Genomic DNA, 22,131 nt, shown 5'->3' with positions numbered 1-22,131 from the left:
GTTGTGGTTAAATGCAACAGAGTATCCGGGCATAAATGAAGCCACTGCTATTACTTGTGTTTTGAAATTAAAAAATCTTTTAGGATAGAACGATAGAATATATGTTTTTACATTTGGATACAAGTATACATATATATAATTATATATACATATATTTTTTTTAGTGTGTGTATATGTATTGTATATCTGTTTAAATATACTTTTTAATGTATTAATCATGTTTAAATGATGCAAATTGAATTATTTGTTTAATTAATTGGATAATTGTTTTAAAGATGTGTTATAAAAGGGCTGGGTGGGGATGTGTAGATTGTTCTGAGGAAGTCACTATGAAGTGGGAATAAAGCGCTTAACTGTTATTAAAGGTTGTACTTTTCACTGCCATGCTATACTTTTTTGGTTCTACAGTTTTGTCTTCAAGAAGACGTTAGGTAAAATATCTTCCTAGACAAGTGCTTCCTAAGGCTTCCTAGGTATCATTTTGTCTGCATGAGACTGAGATCCTTTCCATAACTGATCAAGTAGTGACAAAGTCTCTGCTTCTCTGGCTTAGGGACAGCTCCACCTTTGTGATAATTAATTTACAATCTACTGCAAGATCGTTTTATTTTGAAACTATTTATTGAAAACTTGTTCTGGTAAGACCAACCATATACTGTATTAACTTTTTTTAACAATTTGAGTGTTAAATTCTTCCTTTACTTTTTAAATATTTTATCATTTCTTACACCACACTGAAAAAGTAAACTATCTTATAAATAATAATTTAATTACTGGTTTAACTAAAGGATGAATTGCCAACAAAGAAGGTTGCATTGAACTGTTATAGAGTGGCATCACATGGAAGATGAAAAAACTCCGAAGACAGAAATCTTTTCTTTAGGAGTTATTTATTAGACTGGTACTATATATACGAAAGAGCAGTGCAATTACCTGTATACCATCTGCCAAGGTAGAAAGAAAAAAGAGATACAGAGAGAGAGAGAGAGAGAGAGAGAAAGGGCAAACAAGAGAGAAGTAAATACTTAGAAAGCCATTATATTTCTTTTCACTTTCTGTTTTGTTTCCTACATCAACTGACAATCTAATCAATAAGCAAGCCCCAGTGTTAGTGTAGCAATCATCCAGACAGTGGTTAGGAAGTTTTCTTTTAGCTGCAAATCGGTGCAAAATGACAGGAACCATAGGATCACAGGAAGTTACTAGGCTATTGGCACTGAGGCCCTTATAAGCCTATCCAAGAGTTTAGCCCATGTTTAGCTAAGTCTGCACCTGATGCCCCAGTGCAGCAGGAACACAGGTGGAATCTCAGAAGTATATTTTCTGTTTCCCATCCAGTTATCCAGGTTGCGCTTAAAAAGGGATAATGAGGTACTCTGCTTGATGTAAAGAGAGATGGGGGAGTCTCTGGGACACAAATCTGTCCCACCAACAAGTCATATTGATGTCACAGTCCAGGTTGAGGTCACGTGTCCAGGTTACTTGAGTGGAGCTTGACTTGCGGATATGCAGCAGTCCCATCAAGGCAGGGTCTGAGATTGCTTTGTATGCCAGACTGAGGTCACCTCTGAGGAGTTTGTATGAGTAGAGGGAGGGGGTTTTGTCTATCTGTGTAGGGTAGATGTTTGAGGTCCTGGATTCTCCAGGTGAGGAACCTCTGTGGTCTCTCCAGTTGCTGCATGTGCTTTGCGAGGTACATGCTGAAAGGGGCATTGTACTCAATAATTGGCCTTATAAGGGAAGAATACAGGGATATTATGGCCTCCTAACCTTTGAGTCAAAACTTTAATGAAAAATAAAAATATCTATCAAACTTCTAAACAAATACTTATTAAGCACTTTCAGTAATCTTTTAAAATTCACCAATGTTTTGCTAATGAAAAGCAGTTCATTGCCAAAGATTTTCAATATATCGTTTCTGTTCTTAAGAAATCAAATCACAGTGTGATGGACTTTTAAGTGAAGTTTCTGAATTTTGTTTTTTAAGATATCATTTTCTGTTACAAACAAAGAAGATGTATTTTTAAATTTTTATGAATAGAGAGGTTATAAATGGAAGTGTTGTGGCAGAATGTTCCATTTTGATGAAGTCCTCTGTGTGGGAAGAAAGCACTTCATAAGTATTTGTTTGGAAGTTGGATAGATTTTTTTTTTTCCATTAAAGTTTTGCTCCAAAGGTTTACTGGTTCCTGTCATTTCGCACTGATTTGCAGTTCTTGGTCTTTGTTGACAGTGCAAGCCCCCACTGAAGTTGTTCTCAGTGAAGGTTTCTTTTTAAGCTTTAGCCCATTCCTCTTCTGCTTTCTGCATTACAACTCAGATAGTAGACATGCAATGGATAAAAAATGAGAATGTCTCTGAGTTCCATGGGTAACACAATCTGTAAGTTGCCTTGCCATTCACAAGCAGGTATTTCTGTAAGCATCTCCTGCAAATTTTGTTTAGACCCCAATATTCACTGAGAATTCTAGGCAGTCTGTATATCATGGAGTCATACTTCCTCAATCTTCCTACATTAAGGGAAGAGTGGATGTTAAATCCCAGACCATCTCCTCCAATACCTAGGACACAGATTAAACCTGGGTCATCTGTGTCATGGATAGAGCACCATCACTTTATGACAAACAGCTGGTGCAAGAAAGGAAGCATAATGTGATTATGTGCTTTGCTTTTCATAACGTATTTATTTATAAGCTAAAAAGAGCTAAAAGTTGGCTGGTTACTTTTCTGGAGAAGTTGTGAGTTAGTTGTATTGTTTCATCATAATTATGGGTAGTATCAGACTCCTGCTGCCTTGTTCTACGTTGACTATGAACAGTATCTCCAATCTCTATGCTTTTGGAGTATTATCACTCTGCAGGAGAAAAGAGATACAAACTGCTGCCAATTACATATTGATGCAATGCTAGGATATGAAATAATACCCACCACATTCTTGCTATTGCTGTTTATTCTGATGAATTTTTGCTGCCAAAGTACTGGTTTTAGCAAACACCATATTTAAATGGGACTGCTGAGTTATCTGTGAATCTGCAAAGAATCCAATTATGCTTTTTTTTTTTTTACCACAGCCACTGTTACTAAGCCACTTGGCTCTGTAGCTCTCTCTCCAACAGACAGCAGGTTGTAAAATGGAATCAGGACCTATCCCCGTTCCTCCATGTTTCCATCAGTGTATGACAAAAGTAAGTTCTAGGCCCAGTACTTTTCAACATTTTCACAAACAATCTGCCAACTTACTACAATATGCCAACAATGCCACCATCATCTGCTCAGTTATATCCCTTCCACTACTTCATCAAATGACTGAAGTCTTCTTCACTTGCATAGAATCATGACTAAAGGCTCATCAGCTAATTTTAAATACCAAAAAAAAAAAAAAATACCCAAAATGAATGTTTTCATGCCCAGATCTCTTTCAACAAACAGTACACCATTTAGTAGTACACCACCAAACAACATCACTATAGAAACTGTAGCAGATACCAAGCTACTATGGTCATAATAGACAATAACCTAAAATCTGACCTGCATATTACCCACGCCATCAAGAGAACTCACCAAAACCTGGGCTTCCTCTACTAAAACAAACCCTACCTCATAGACTTCTCAAGAAAATCCTTAGCATCCTCCTACTTTCTCCCGTGACTTCTCCATGCATCACACATATTAACCAAATTTCAACCACCAACTAAATAAATTAGAGGCATGCTTTAACAAAATAACCACAATTCCAGCTAATACATCCTACCGTATGACCCACTGCTTAACACTGAAGAAGTCAACTGGTTATAACTACCTAATCACCTTACATTCATTCAACTTCAAATTGCACACAAAATAATACACAAACTACATGCACAAAACATTCTTAAGCAATACTCCCCAAGTTGCCTTTAATCAGGTCATCAGCACCTACTAATAACTTCAAATCCTGTAATATGCTGAAGACTCACTTTACTCGCCCTGTGTCATCAGACAATGGAACTCCCTGCCTATCCCACTAAAGCAGGACAGTCGTGGACCTAAACTCTTTCTGCCTCTGTTCTTGTTCATAACCTGACTAACTTTTTCCTTCTCTCAGATTTCTAGACTATCTCTCCAGCTCTCCTGTTTTATTTATAAATAATGTAAGTAAATCCTATCTACATTTCTAACTATATACTGTTTTTCATCACTCCCACTCCCATGTAAATAAAATTTGTATATTGCTGCATATGTAAATGCAACCTGTTTATTATTGTATAACACTTCTACAGAAATCAAATTGTGTTAACTTCGGTCTTGATTGTATTACCCATTGTATTACCCATTGCATGATTCTAAAACTCTATTTCTAGTGTTAAGAAACTGAAATTCTTTTTTCTCTGTAAATTTTTGTAATGTTTGTAATGTTAATGGAGCTTTTCTCTCTGGGCCTCAGCTGGAAGTGGGACTGAGTGCCCATTCACACCATCCTGGTAAAGAAAAGGCAATAAATAAATCCTTTTAATTATCTAGCCTTCAAGATGCTATTCTAACAAATCTATTCCTTCTCATCTGCCTTGTAAAACACATACTACCTAGTGGAAGGACACTTATTTTAAGAGGGGAAATAACCTTTTGAAATCTGTACTTATTAAAAACAAAGTAAGTGGTGAGAGCTGATTACCAAATATCTATTACCTGCAGCTTGTAATTATTCTGTAGTTTGCTTCTGTGGATGTGTGGAATATGCAGGTCATTCAAATTCTGGCCGCATCAATGACATATTGGCCTCAGTGGCATCCTGTATTGTGATGTCTTTACAGAGACTCATGAGCCACTTGCGTTCCTGAAGCTGGTGTAACAGTTAAACAGAGGGTGTTCTTAAAAACAGAAAACTTCACTCTTTCCCCTTGAGAGAAGAGAGCTTTTGACTGGCCAATCAGCTTTCTTCTCATGGTTGGCTTCTCGGTTGCCAGTTCCATTGACTCAATCCTAGATCCCTCTGCTATACTCAGTTTTACAGTCACTGTGCTAATGTATCAAGTGACAATGTGCATTTGATCAACCCAATGGCTTCATTATTAATGCATTTTGTAAACATATATGCAGCTGGGACTTCAGGGAAAATCCAGGTAGGTAGGGGCTGGAAATTCCTAGCCTAAAATGTTTTACTCATACCCTATTTCTCTTTATCTTCTCCATTTTTTTGAAACTTACCTCTCTGAGAACTGATGAAGTCTTATGTTTATGACATTTGGTGAATTAAAATGATGCTGGCTGTTTATGTGTTCCATATCAGCACCAGATTCTATATAAAGCATTTAAATTCTTTCCGCAACTTATTCTTCAGGATATATTACTCACTCTTCTTATTGTACCCATGGTCAGCATGTGGTCAAAATAATTATCAAAACATATAATTTTATATGAAAGGCATAAACATTGCTTACTAACTTCCATAATGCCTGCTTTCCTATAGCAACTAAGCAATCAATATATTTTCATTCCATACCTATTAAACTTGCATATTTCTTAGAGCAACAGTATCCATCTTCAATGAGTCAGTTTTAAAACCAGGCAGCACCATGTCTTAGTAGAGCTCACTTCCATTTTCAAAGTGTAGAACCTCATTTGCTGGCTCTGCAGCACAGAGGAGTCTGACTTTGGCCCAAATGATACTGGATCATCTAGTGGTATATCCAGGTGCTAGATGAGCCTGTGAAAAGAGGGAGGGAGTTAGGGGCTGGAAGAAGGAATGCTATCCAGCCAAACCCCCAGCTTAATTCAGTTACTTCTTCCACACTTATTCCAGTAATTTCTTGGCCAGTTAGGTTGTGTTTAAAGGATGGAGGCTTAAAGGATGTATATAGTTCATAAAGTTGCTATAATGAATGGGTATTGAGACAGTCTGTGATGAAAGGGACAGACCCCGTTTGTTTGATCACAGTTGATGGTCATTAACCTGTCATGATACAGCCCCATCTCATTTTAATATGCCTCACCAATTCAGTTGCTTCCTGCAGCTCCACTTGCTTTAAAGCTGTCAACCACTACCGGTCATACTGCTCAATAATTGATTACAAATTATGGCAACAACAATTTCCAAGCCCTTAGTACATGTACAGTAGTTCTTTGAAACACTTATGGTACAGATAGAATACTAAAATTAAGTATAATAAATATGTACCTTCCTTATGGAGTATGAAATATACAGAATTTAAAGCTTTGTTATATAGTTTCATCTGATGTAATGCATTATTTTTTGTTTAATACTCAAAAGAACATAGCATTTGGTATAGTTGTGACCACTTTCTCAGCTGTTAGTAATGGATAGTGCTCTCTTTTAGTGACTTTATTCAGCTCCTTCAGCATAATACACATAAGAATTTTGTTTTCATAATGATGAGCTGTACTATTTGCCATTTTGTTGACTGTAGTTGCTTCTTAATGTCATCTAAGTCTTCAATTTACTTTAATTCCAGCTGTGCTCTTCTCTTTAGAGTTACTGGCACTTTCCTTAAAGCATGACTCACTGCTATAGCATCAGGTTTTACCTGTGAGCAATGCTATAATGAGAAACTTCTTAAGCCTGTAAATAAAGTCAGCATATGCATAAAGGGATAACACCATTATAGCTCCGCACAGTATCTAAGATGTCCCTTTTTGGCTGTGTCTTTACACATTCACTTGTTTTTACACTGTAAATTGATTGTAACATTCCTGCCTTCTCATGAATCAAATAACGCCCAAAACTAGGAGAATTAGTTCAAATGTGTACATTTGAAAATGGATCTTTTACATTTTACATCAATAGTTTTGGATCTAGTTGCTTCACTACCTGGTCAGATTACGTTAACAATGCCAAAAAGCTTTCTTCTCAATGTCTTCTTAACCCAGTGATTTAAACAAAAAGTATCTTAAGACAGAGTATTACACTCTGCACACACATTCAGTTTAAATTCATACCCCCGGATTTACTAATCTTCTGTGCAGGGCTAGCTTAGTCCTGCATGGAAGCGACTGTTTAGGAGCAGCAGGGCAGTGCACCATGCATATTAACGAAGGCGTGCAGCCTGAGCTCCTAAACAGACGTGGAGCGTGGACGAGTGCAGGGGGCATGTCTGAGAGCAGAACTCTCAGAATATACATGCCCCTGCAATCAAGAACTGCAGTTTAGCAATAACAATGAGTGAGACCACACCAAGGTGGCTGCATACTCCCAGCAACAGCTCCCCAAGTTTATAAGAGCAATAGTTAAAGTATAATAATATAAACAAGATAATTTCTTTTATCAAATACATAAAATGTAACCATAGGTGCGCGGGTTTGCCCATTGCTTAGCTACGTATACTGCAGCTTAAATGGCATAAGAAGATAAATATCAATATATATGCAAATGAAGCAGTACTGCAATAGTGTAGTGGTCAGAGCATTTGCCTTACGAGCAGTCATTCCTGGTTCAAGTCTCACTCCAGTACATTCCATTTTCCATGTCAAATCACTTTGTGAACAATATTTTTTGTTGCAAACCTACTAAATAACATATATTTGTGAACTGGAGTATTGCATTAAATGCAGATGTGAGGTGTCATTGTAATAATGTTGTAAAATCCACAGATAAACACAAGTGCCCCATACAGTATATGTACACATGAATCAGGGATACAAATCGAAGGTATAATGTGTAATGAATGATAAATCCATAAATTGTCCAAATCCACCACCTTCCAAGAACCATGTTACATTCCTGTCTAAATTAGTGTGGGGGTAAGTGGGAGTAAGCACTATTAAGCAGTAGTAAGCAGGAGTAAGTATATTTAAGCAGAAGTAAGCAGGTTTAAGCCCGTTTCTGTGGGGGTAAGCAATGTGCACACAGGTTAAGCAATATTGAAGCTAACTGTAAGAATATTTAACCGGAGGTTAGCATTGCTTACCTTCACGCAAACCCACTTGCAACTGCTTAAAAGTGACTTAATCAGTCTGTATCCAACGGCCCTTGTTCTGCCCAGCAACAAAATAAACAGCCTTTGCAGGGCTCAAACCCAGGACTCTACACACCATAGACAGAGTGATTTACCACTAAGCTATGTCAGATATACATAACCCTGATGTTTTCACAAACATATCATCCAGCACAGTCATTAAACAGTACAGGAAATGTATTTATACATGTAGATGTATGTGTGTGTGTATATATTTATATATATATATATATATATATATATATATATGTGTGTGTGTGTGTATACAGATATATATATATATATATATATATATATATATATATATATATATATATATATATATATAAAAGAGAACATAATAAATACATAAATACATATATGACCAAAGGCACTGTTAATGGGGATGAGGGGTCCCAAGCTAAATACATCTTGTAAGTATTGATATCACCCCCTCCCCCACAGCAAAACAGGTCTGCCCTGCAACACAATACCAACTGTTGCAAGTCCCATACCCAGGACCCTACACAACATGGACACAACACATTAACAATACTCCATCCCACCTGTATGATGTCAGGATTATATCAATTGCAGCAAAGCACTGGTATCAAGCAATAAATCCAAAAACAAGAGCAGTTGAGTTGAAATACCTTTATAACAAAACGACAAAGCTTTCAGGTTCAAAAACCCTTTCTCAATGTTTTACCTATCAATAACATATCATGCAGTACAGTCTGGCTACCATAGGGAATGTACAATGTGGAAGCAATAAACATTCCAAAGATACATATACACACACATGTATGCAGATACATACATATATATATATATATATATATATATATATATATATATATATATATATATAGAGAGAGAGAGAGAGAGATAGATATAGATATATATATATATGTAACTACACATACACACACAGAAATATGTATAGGAAGATACATATTTAGAGGGTACACAGCATACTGAACAGCCAGTATTCCTACAGTTGTCACCTTTTCAAATGGACAGTGTATGAGTCACTCATACAAAAGACAATTGTTACCTGAAACATATACCCACGTATAAGTCAAAGGATATGACAGCACACACAGGTTTTCATACATAAGAAAGTTTTATTTGTGTACTATTACAGTTGTATATGCCATGTCATATAGCTGTTTAGACTTTGAAATACATACTAACTGATTAATGCAACTCTCAAGCAGATAATATGTCGCTGTCCAGGCCAAGACCTTCAAGTAGTACAACAGTAAAGACAGACTGGGCCACAGGATAACAATCAATCAACAGTAAGTAATGCAGATGTATATTCCAGCAGCCTCTAATTACACTCTGTGCACAATCCCTAGGGGAAAAGACTTAAGTTGACACAATGGGATGTATCTGTTACATAACAATGCATAAATAAAAACATCACAATCACACTGGTAAACAGAACAGTCTGTATGGCAGTAAGCAGTAGGCCACCAATGTTCCCAAGGTGAAATGTATGGTAAAAGAGGGGTAGGAGGATGACAGGGGGGTGGGAGGATGACATAATGGTTAAGGTGTTTACCTTAAAGACACAAGGTACAGGGTTTGAGTCTCACATGGGGTAACTGGCTAGGCTTCAAATGGTCCAAAAAGGGCAGTTAGCCTAGTACTAATCTATGAACCTATGAACCTATGTACAGCCATATACCTTAAGGTGGCTTACCACGTATATCCCTCACATGCTGCAACAGCCTAGGTTATATATGGTGCATATCCCCCCATAGACTGACTTATAGGGGCATATAACACTATTACATACACTGACCTCTGGACTGCAGAAGGGCACACATGTTTATGCAGCTGAAGCCCACATATACATGGACCCTACCCCACAATGTGTGTGGGGGCCACAACAGCACTGGAATGATGGCAGGAGTGGCAGCATGACATAATCACAGGCCACTACATAACAACCGCTGACTGCATGTCATATGGACAAAGCCTGGTATGTAGGTGGAGGACAGAGGCCGGAACACAGGCCCATATGTGAAACAGTGTTGTCATACACTGAGTAAATTGCTGGTGTTACAGGATAGTCTGCAACATACCCTTAGTCAGGAATATGAAGTCAGAAACACAAATGGATGTAGCCATGTACTGACAGCACTCAACACACACACACTGCCAGTGATATATCTGATACAAGACCTGTGTGGTGGACAGACAAAACATAACAGGCACACCTCTGGCCATCATTTGGATAGGCCCACAGTTGAGAGCTATGCAGACAGGGTGTATATCGCATCATCGAAAGTGTATAATCTCGAAGCAGAAAACATCGAACAGAAAACCTCGAACTGCAAAACATCGAAACGGAAAAGAAAAAACAAGACAAGGAGTGTTGATGAAAAACAAATTGCTCCATGCAGGGGGAAGACCCCCTGCACCCCCTACACTCCCTGTCACTTATGGATACCACGTCTGAGATCGTACTTCAGTGCACTACAGTGCGGAGATGGAAGATTTCCATTTCCTACACTGTAGCGCGATCTCGGAGTTGATATATTTAAGTAGCATGGGGTGTGGAGGGCACAGGGGGGCTTGCCTCCTTGCCTATACATTTCATGTGTCATTTCCCCATTGGTAACTGCCATTAACAGCTGTTCGATGTTTTCGTGGTTCGAGGTTTTGAGTTCAATGTTGTCTGCTTCGAGATTATGCACTTTCGATGATGTGATATAAACCCATGCAGACAGACTACATTCCATGTTAAACTAGTATGTACACACAAGCCCTGTAACACTGGTGCTATACAGTGCATATAACAACACTACTCACACTCTGTCTGTAGTTCTGGAACCTTATACAAATATGTAGCTGGCCTGAGTCTGCAAATCCTCTTGTAAGAGGTATTGCTACCTGCTGACTGTAACACTGCTGCCCACACACAGGAAGGATGTCCACCAGACAGGAAAGGTAAAGGGACCATTCCCACATGATGTGGGGATTTATAGTGGGCCATACCTGTCAACTGTGCAGATCAGCACTGGCTGACAAGATGTAAGCCATCATAGTGTGTGTTGTGCAATGGAAAACATGTATATTAGTGTGGTCAAAAGCTGGTGGTGGAAGTAATGCCATTATGATGGACAAGTGAGTTCCAGAGCTCACCCCTTGCAGGACACTCACGTTAACGTGTAATGTAGCATGCAGAAATGCCATAGGTGTGTAATAGGCTTACCTGCAATCTGTCCCTATATATACCCCCCTAATGTTTGGCTGTGTCCACATGTGGCACCTGTCTGTGTTGTAGTAAGGCAGAACAGTGCAGCTGTACAGGAAGGAGAGTTAGAGAGTGTGGACCTGATGTCTGAATGCACCCCGTATATATACAGGTATATATATATATATATGTGTGTGTGTCTATATATATATATATATATATATATATATATATATATATATATATATTTATTTATATATATATATATATATATATATATATATATATATATATATATATACATGTATGTCTAGAGAGATAGAGACACCTATATGTATTTATTTATATATATATATATATATATATATATATATATATATATATATATATATATACATACACACACACACACACACACACACACACACACACACACACATATATATATATATAAACACACACAGACACACACACACACACACACACACACACACACACACACACATGTATATAAATACATGTCTCCTAGTTATGCATCACAGTGCTGCATGCTATGTTTGAGGAAACATCACACATATCAATACACACACATACACACACACATATATACATATATATATATCTATATATATATATATATATATATACAGCAGTAAGTGTATGCAAAATGGATGATTATGTCACATGTGAACCTCTTGTTGGGACCACATTGCTCTTGTTTGTGAAGGTGGGATTGGGAATTTAGGGAGGGATTGCAGGTATATTTGTGGAGGTGGGTTGGGTCGGAAGATAGACAAGACAGCCTACAGGGGCAGTATATGACACATGTGGTGGGTAAACACCCTGGATGGGGAGTGTCGTCTGTGATGTGGAAGCCCCATGAGCCCCTGTATGGAAACAATGGGAACAAGGCCCCCACCCATTGCCAGTCACAACATCAGCTTCATGGTCCTGAAGGTTCCTGGGCTGGAGGCTGAGCAGGAGGAGCATGTGGACCCTGTGAGTGTGTACTGAGGGTCTCAAGGTGCTGTAGCACATCCCCCAAGTCTCTGTGGAGCTCCCTATGCACCAGACCCTGGACTTGACCTCGGGTGAAAGGATCATTTCTGTGTGTGCTCCCTGGGGGGGGACATATCCCCTGAGGTGGCTCCACCTGAAGGTAGTGCAGGACCAGTAGATGAGGAGGCCCCCATGGTGGCTCCCACATGTGATGTGGCCTGGTAACATGGTCAGATGAGGTGGGAGAGGTGGTTCTGCTGGCAACTGTTCCATAAACATGCTATTGTGTCACTGTTAGAGACCATATGTGGGTAGTAATAGTCCACACATTCCCGGATCATGTCCAATAGCATGCATAGATATCTCCGGGTCTATATTAGATCAGTGAATGCTTAAAAAAGCGAACGCTGATTGATCAACCTTATGTAAGCGAAAGCTTACAATCTTGAACTGTCAGATCTGCGATTTTTTTCCTAGGGAAAATAATTGCTGATCCAAAACACATACACACAACACAAGCACACCAAACAAACAGAAATCCACACACATATACCTAAAATCTGACACCTAACCCTACACTAAACTATGCACACACCACTAACTATCCACTTACCTTAACCCAAACCCTAACCCTAAGGTCCGTCACTATCACACACTCACCTCACCCACTCCCTAACCCTAACTCACCTAAACCTGCCCTAACCCTCACGTCCACACAATCGCACACATACCTAACCCGAGCCATAACCCTAACTCACCTAACCCTAACACTCAAATCCACACAATCGCACACTTACCTGAATCCGACCCATAACTTTCCACCACAGCACTGAAAATACCGAAGCAACAGAAACGGACAACCAAATTCTTTCCCTAGGAAAAAATTTGGGTTTCTGTTGCTTTAATATTTTGAACATTCACTAAAATAATGTCGATCAATCAGCATTCACTTGTTTAAGTGTTCACTGATCTAATATAGACCCGATATCCCCAATAACACAAAACAACAGATGTGCAGCAATCACATAGCAAACAGACCACATGCATATATGGAAGCATAGTGGTCCTTACAATGGCATGCAGGTGACATTGTCCGTAACATGTCAGCAATGATAGTGTCCCCACAGGTAATATAGCTGCAAACACATAGCACAAAGTGTGGTACAATACAATATATGTCCCAATGGTAGGTATTCTGTAGCCATACCTATTGAGTTGTGTGATCAGATTGTTGTTGCAGGTATGGTGGGGGGAACAGAGATGTATATTAAGAACTATGGTAACCTGGCTGTATGAGTTGCTCAGACCTGTTTCCATCTTTATGTCTTTCAGGCAAGATGTCTCGTGAGACACTCCCAGTCTATACAGTGGATGAAAATGAGGTCATCATCACAGACCTGGTGCAGCCTGCATAACTGCAGTTATGAGCAGGTCCGGCATAATTACACTGACCTACTTAGCAATGCCCATTGGCGTGCTTGCAACTGAGGGGGGGGGTCATGCCATCCATCCCCCCGACACGTGTTGAGGAGTTCCTTGCCAGCCTCAGGCACCTGCCGGCCTGCACACACAACAACTGGCAGAGAGTATAGTGGAGGTGGGTGCTACCCACATACCGGCAGAGGAGCGTGCAGGTAAGGCCATAGGTCACATCAGTAGACCACTTTTGCATATCCATCCTCATTTGCACAGGTAGATCATGCATATGTGAGATGACATATATATATATATATATATATATATATATATATATATATATATATATATATATATATATATATATATAGTCTGTTGCATAATAGTAGTAGTAACAAACAGATGTGCAAAACTTATGTAGGTCCCTCTGGTATACCTCCAATGTAGCAGCCTGTAGCTGGTGAGTATGTTTTTTGTTCAGGCTTCCCAATACATGGGTCATGTTATGGCTATGGTATATTCCATGTATACATTTAACATACCTACCTATAATGCATGCCATACATGTTCATGTATTGTTGCTGCTAACTGCACAGCATCACAGTGGTGACCATGATGGTGTATCTGAAGGGTATGTCAGACTCCTGCAATATAACTAACATACTGTCATTGTAAAATGTGTTTACAGAGATGAACATAATGGTGGGACAAATGGCCTACAGTAGGGACATGTGTGAAACATCATCCTTATACAGTGCTACAACAGTGTATATACCAGTATTAAAATGGCAACTGTTACAGATCTGCACTACGGTATATCATGCTTCTGCTGTCCACAACCCTTACAACCTGCAATGAGGTCCCAACATGAGCAATAAGTGTGTATTATGGAATCGTAGATTAGGGCAGCAAATATAGGGAATACATATCTTCACAAACACTGGAAGCATATGTGTGCACACGCTCCAGATAAAAAATAATGGAAGCAGCTGTTGAGGTACTGACTGCAAGCATTTGTCATGGAAATGCACCTTCCAGCAAGCACACATCCCCAATGTCACACCAAGTATTGGTCTGCTGTCCAAGACATTTGGCTATCAAATGTGCACACTTACCTGCAACAGAGGCAGCCATGGCTTGCACACATCTTACATGATATGGCGTGGGCCCCATATCCAACAGGTAGCACCCATGAGCTGGACATGTAGCCATACCTTACCATATACCATGGCAAACAGTGCAGGCAGTCATTTATGTGGCAAGGATGTATGGGACAAGCATGATGTAGGAAATAAACAGATGGACCTCCAAGACAGTTGATGTCATATGTAGAAAACTGGTCATGTGGGCTACCTAGTAACATGCCAAAACACTGAGGGGGTTGCAGGAATGTCTAGCAAGTACTGGCTGTGCAGTACCCATGTCAGCAATTGCCTGGACTCTGCAAACGTGTGGCCTATGGGTTAGGGTAATCAGATATGACAGTTGTACCACAGGAAACATCAGCCAGGCCTCTCTGCAGGTAGCTTATGCATAACAGAAGAGTTCCCCAAAAGGCATGCATTGCAATGTGTACTAGTGTACCAAGACCACAATGGAAACCTACAGACAGTATCACGTAAGATACATGTGCTGCACAACCAATGCCTCATCCCACCTCAGGCCCACCATCCCCATCTGTACCATGCTGGTGCCAGTGTACACATGTCTGTTTGCCATTCATTAGCTGGGATTAGGCTGTTACACGTGGTGTTCAGTGTTTGGGACACTGCAAACTGACACACATATGTAGGCCATAGTTGTCAAGCATCTGCAAAAGGTTGAAGGTGGGGAGGGGGTGTCATCATGACACAACAGTGCACTCCAGCAGGGATCCAAAGGATGCTATGAATGGCTGTATCTGCACAGAGTCAGCATCAGGAACTGTGTCAGATATAACCCTGACTCCACACCAATAGTGACAGCAGAGTGTGAACTCCAAGGGATGTGCACATGAGTTGGCCTTGCAATCATGCAGAGTTGGGGGACATGTGTAGGGCAGACAGACCATATACTGGCAAATGCAGATGGCCCATGCTAATATACCCCTGCCAGGAATAGTGACTGCTGTAGTACACATAACAGTAGGTGCAACAAACTATCATGATAAGGGTGTGTACACATATGCACCCACAAAGTGTATGCATCTCAATCAGCATCAGCACAACTAACACATTTGTTTGACACTGCATTTGATTGTACAGGACATATGTCAAATATCAGGCTCCTGTAATGTCAACGTATGCAGTAATGTGATCCCATGGCATATCAAGGAAGAGGGCATCATATCAATAAGGGTGTGTACACTCCCCATAGCCAAGGTAAGGTTTGATGGTTGTCAGTGTAATAGTATCCTATTGGTCAAACATGCACAACTGATGATGACATCTGTAAATCAGACATCAGGCATTCACAAATGACATCTGTCCACATATCATCCCAGGTATGTGTCGGACAAACACATAGGGGCTGTGAGCATTAGAGCAGACATAACTGACACAGTAATACACATTCAGCAATGGTGTGTACACCTGTATGCACGGTACATGGCAGGGAGCTTAACAGGTGCACAGTAATACTTTGTACATGGGTGCAGTGTTTTTCAGGGGAAGGGGCATCACCTACTAACATATTTCATGCATCACAAACATGTATACTGTTGCTAGCAAGGATTGACTATAGCTGCACTGCATGCTGTTGAGTACCATATGTTATGAATGTTGACAGATGGGTAAGGGGAGGTCTGTGTGTACTATCTTTGTGCAACCTCACCTGTAAGTGTGTGTGGGGGGGGTTATTTTTTCTGTAAATGCAATCTGGTGGAATGGAGGGGGTTGATGCATGTAGGATGTTTGTGTTTGTGTGTGTGTGTTTGTGTGGGTGTTTATGTATGCACATGTGTGATTTTGGGGTTGTTCATACATCAGTACTTCCCTTTGGAATCGTGAAGTACACGGACATGGACTGACACATGAGACACGAGGAATACTTGTCTGATATGTAATCTCAGGACAGCTGATAGTATAATAAGGTCTGTAGCATGGAACATGCATTGAGAGGGAAACTAGACACCAGGTATACTGTTAAAATTGCAATCAGCAAAAAGGTGAAAGACTACCCACATATGCAGCACTGCAGATGCATTGGGGAATTACTAGACAACACCAGTGAGTGTATTTAAATATTACTGTTGTCCACATAATAAGTTGATTGAGCAACAAATCTTGCATCTACTGAGCAATAGTTACATATGACACTTCAGTATGTGACATTATTGAGTGACCGTAGTAGCCCCTAACATATGGTGGCCATGCCCACGATGTCCGGACATACCCAGGGTAAACACTAGATGACAGCAGTGAGTCCTTGTAAAACCTACTCCAATCAAGTCAAAGAGGTAATGGAGTAACAGGTCATGTTTTGTGATCACTTGTCTAGGCAATTAGAAGAATAATATGTTAATGATTGGTATTAATGACTGTAAGTTTCTAAGTGTGATGCAGGATGGGGAACATACGTGAATAAACTTGGGACAGTCTGTAAACGCATGGACAGGTACATGTTATGGTGGAATGTCAGTGTGTGTGTATGTGTGTGTGTGTGTGTGTGTGTGTGTGTGTGTGTGTGTGTGTGTGTGTGTGTGTGTGTGTGTGTGTGTGTGTGTGTGTGTGTGTGTACTGTTAAACAATGACATACGGGTCTTAAAGTGCGTTTCTTGTTTTTCCTTCACAGGTGGCGAGGTGAGTCAGGGTCCATCCTGCATGCAATCTGATGTTGATGTCCATATAGGCACTGAAAATGAAGATAGGTCTGTTGACGCACAGGTGGGTTTTCAGAGGCCAAAACTGCACCATCGTTTGACATCCCCCTGTTATCCACCCGATCCCCGCACACAGTCACAGTGCCTATAGATACCCCATCACTAGTGGCCATAGCAGAGGGGCAGTTAGTGGTTGGTGGCAGGGCACAGGACAGTGTGGTATCTATGGCACAGCAGCCATAGCTGGATGTCCAGCAGGGTACCACATAGGCAGATGTACCGGGGTGCTTGTGGGAAGGCCACTGGTCATCATGCCCCTGGCAGAAGTGCCATAGCTGGTACCACCAGATGCATGTTTCAGGCTGCCATGGAGGTGCAGGCACATATGAAACGGTACACCAGACAGAGTCTGAGTCTGCAGAGAGCTGCTTTTTCATCTGTAAGTGACAACATCTGTGATCTTGCAGGTGCCCTCCGTGATTATACAGAGGTTGTGGATAGATGGTTGAGTGAGATGGTGGGCCTCATCGACCGTGGATTGTCTGTACTAGACCATGTGGTGGGAGTGGTGTGATGGCCACGTGGACCTAGGCCAGCATTACCAACATCTGGCAGTCAACATGGACATGCAAGGACACCAAGCCACTCCTGTAGTGGCAGTACCAGCCCCAGCACTGCAGGGGGGATGCTATCCACACCACATCACAACAGGCCACGTGCACATGGCCCTGGCCAGTCCCAGGAAAGACCTGGTTCCAGCGGACATATGTCATCATCGGGGGACAGTATCATATCGAGGCTTGTACATGGATGTGCCTGTGGAACCCCTAACAGGCACAGTTCACGTGACCATGGACGGAGGCGGTGAAGTGCACACCTTGCCAGGTATGGTCTGCAGCTGTCCAAGAAACACTTGTATAGGGCAGGCACATGGCAGAACTGTGTGCATGCATACCCACACACAATACAAACACACCTAGGGCAATCCCATACCTACACACACCACATCACCACGGCCATATCAGTAACTTACACCCCTCACTCACACACATGGTGTCAAACATATGGCCCACCCTAGGTCTCTGGAAAACCAACAACACACCCTGTGCATATGATGATACCTGTGACACATCCCTGTCATCTATAACTTCGATGCAGGGACAGGTTTATATGGTTCTGATGCACACGGTGACCGTACTACAGTCTACCAATGTACTGTTGTGTAACATGTTGTCAGCAGTAATGTTTAATGCTTACATGTCAGGTAGTGTAGCTGTCCAGCCATGATGCATTATAGCTGTTAGCAACACTGAGTGATTGTGGTTTCCATAAAGTTATCCATTTATGTTGTAGGTGTACATGTGTCAGCAGGAGGATGGTCTGCTGTCATATTTCACAAGGGGTATGGCACTGTGGTGACACCATGGCTGTGCCATATCCTGGGTACAGTTGAACACATGTCACAGAACTGTATAACAGTTACTGCCTGTGCCACATGGACAGATGACCCCCTGGGACATGTATATTCAGCAACCAGAAGTAGATCCCTCCACATACGCGCACACTCTTACTTGGCAACACTGGGTCTAGACCCCTACCTAAGTATGTAGTGCTACTGATGTGTGTGGCTTTAATTGCACACACCACACAGCGTTTAGGATGAGGTTTGTTCCAGGCTACATGTTACATGCAGAACATCCCCAGGCAGGTACAGTATGGTAATGGGGGATGTAATGGTTGTATATGGACAAAACATAGTGTGACATACCATCATATACACACATTAACAAACACATTACAGTCAGACACACATCCAAGAGACCTGGGCCTATCAGGGCTAACTAACTTGTCAGTGTGTCCAATGTGTTACAGATGGGCTGCACCCAGCACATGCATAACTGGCTGGATAGTGTTATTAAATACTTGTATGGTTGATGGTGACAGTGGTCACCATACAGTGGTACATGAGACATGTACCTGGGGTACCATGGTGTAATGACAGTATACCCAGCACCCACACCCCATTGTGGATATTGTATGCACTGGAACCCATGATTACACCCTGGCATACCCACCATCACACATTGACCAGGACTGCAATACAACCCCTTGTCAATCCCAAAAGTGCTATTACATGGATATGCATCTAATGCACATGCCACAGGCATAGTAGGGTGATGCATTGTCATGCCTCTCCTATGGGCAGCAAAATCCCTAATACTGTGTGTCAATGTGTATTGTAATAAGAGTATGTGGCCTCGGAATGCTGTACCCTACATATATAAACACACATGCACACATACACACACTTGCCAGAACTCAGTGGGTATCCCATGCCTATCAACCCATACAACAGTGTTGTGCTGGTACTGCAAGGCTCAGGTAGCTCTTAGGGAGAGGAGCATAACAAGGTACATGTAATATCCGGTACAGCAGCAGCCACATCCAACTATGGCAATGGGTGTTGTGGTGGGTGTGAAGGGCCTCAGGATATTCTCAACTACAGCTGTACTAGCACACAGACACTGATATCCTCAGTAATGCACACATATACATTTGTCAGTACTGGGGTGCATCACTGCAGGTGTTCATAGGTGTGTACTATGGAGAGATGAGAAGTGTAGGGGGTGTGTGTACAGTGGTATCATGCCACCAGCCATGTGCCAGCAGGCACTCAGTCTACAGACACCACTGTGGTGACCCTCAGGGTGAGAGTGGCATGCATCAGCCAATCCTCTGGGTGCCTCCTGCAAATGGCTAGTGAGGTGCTCCAGTTGACATATATGCAACATGTATTACATAACATGGCTAGTGTCTGTCTTGGAGAGCTGTACCCAAGCATGTTCTGTTGACTGTGCTAGTGTAGTGGAGGTATCTGTGGCATGTAGTGCATACAGGATGTTGTGTCCTATCTGTGGAAGTTATAACACAGCTGGGCAGACATGTCAGTGTCAGTCAAGCATAGGTTGCCTGTACGTATCCAAGATCGATACCTGACATCTGCACATCTGTACAATGACTAACAGACATCAGCTCACCAACTAGCTATGCAGTAGGATGAATGTGTTGACAGAAAGACGTCTGACACTGATAGGTATGCCATTACTACATGTTGGCAGCCCTCACTGACATCTGCTATACAGACAGTAGTCTACAGTTAATTTCCACATGTCAGATCATTATCCAGTAGGAAATATAAAATGTAACACAGCTCACACATCAGGAACATGACAGTGATAACTATCTATGCATGCAGGGGTGTTTGTTGCCAGTACTACAATTAGCAATCTACTCTTGCTTGGGAAAGCACTGTCAACAGTTGTAACGTCATGATACACTACATGCCAGTGTGACTGCACATAACCTGGGATACTACCCTTGTATGTAACACATTAACATGGTTAAAAGTGTTGTACAGATCATATATACTCAAGTGTCCCAGACAGGAGACTCACACCCCTTGCTACTGTAATGACAGCACATAGACGCATGTTATGTACACGGCATTGCATACACTTATTGCAGATGTTATTACCCTACTATGTTATCAGACTGGGATGTGAGCACAGGTTACCAGGGCTGAGCGATGCTTATCAGGTGTCAGCATTGCTGCAATATAACAGCTAAGCAGATTTACACACTGGTAAGTGAAGCCTACATGGTGTAAGTGCCCATACATTTAACCATAGCTTAGCACCACTTAGCTTTGCACAAACCCAAGCAAACACACTTAAAGCTGTTCAAAACTGCCTTAACCACTCTGTATCCAACAGCCCTTGATCTGCCCAGCAACAAAATAAACAGCCCTTGCAGGTCTTGAACCCAGGACCCTGTACACTATAGTCAAAACAATTAACCACTATGGCATGACAGCTGTGAAGACAGTTGTTGTTTATCCAATACATCTGTCAATAGACATATTGAATAGTATTGAACAATTGCTGTGACTTCTACAATTGTATAGTACATGTCAGTGATATTACTGTTGCATCACATATGTTGTTATATCTAAATATATGCATATTAGATACATACGGTGTGATACATCTGGGAAGGTATACACAACAGTAATGTTTACATATGACAAGGATATGGATATATACATATACATATGCAGATATATGTCTACATGTACAAACACATATATATTCATGTATATATGTATTTATACACATCTGTATATTGCATCATATATATGGCCATTTATAGATCTCTGTGTGTATATATATATATATATATATATATATATATATATATATATACACACACATACATCATATATGTACATATATACCTATTTATGCTGATATATATGCAGATATCTATAACTATATGTGCATATATATCTATATATCTGTATATGTGTAGACATATATAGATGTGTGTATGTATATATATGTGTATGTATATGTATATATATATATATATATATATATATATATATATATATATATATATCCATATATGTATGTAGATATGCATATTTCTATATATTTATATATATATATATATATATATATATATATATATATATATATAGATGTATGGATATATATATATATATATATATATATATATATATATATATATATATATATATAAATAAAATTATATACATATATGTTTACCATATGTCCAGAAATGGAGTGGAGTCATACCTCAGCACCAATAGTCTCAACCTTTTAGTGCAAGGAGATGTCATGTATGTACAGCAGGTATATATGTAGACCGTTGCTAATGTAACAGCGTTTGTCTTAATAGACATGTATGTGGGAAGT

Source organism: Protopterus annectens, chromosome 7.part0 (genome assembly GCF_019279795.1).
Source record: "Protopterus annectens isolate FY-2018-M chromosome 7.part0, PAN1.0, whole genome shotgun sequence".
NCBI classification, from domain to species: domain Eukaryota; kingdom Metazoa; phylum Chordata; order Ceratodontiformes; family Protopteridae; genus Protopterus; species Protopterus annectens.
This window is presented reverse-complemented; position numbering follows the sequence as displayed.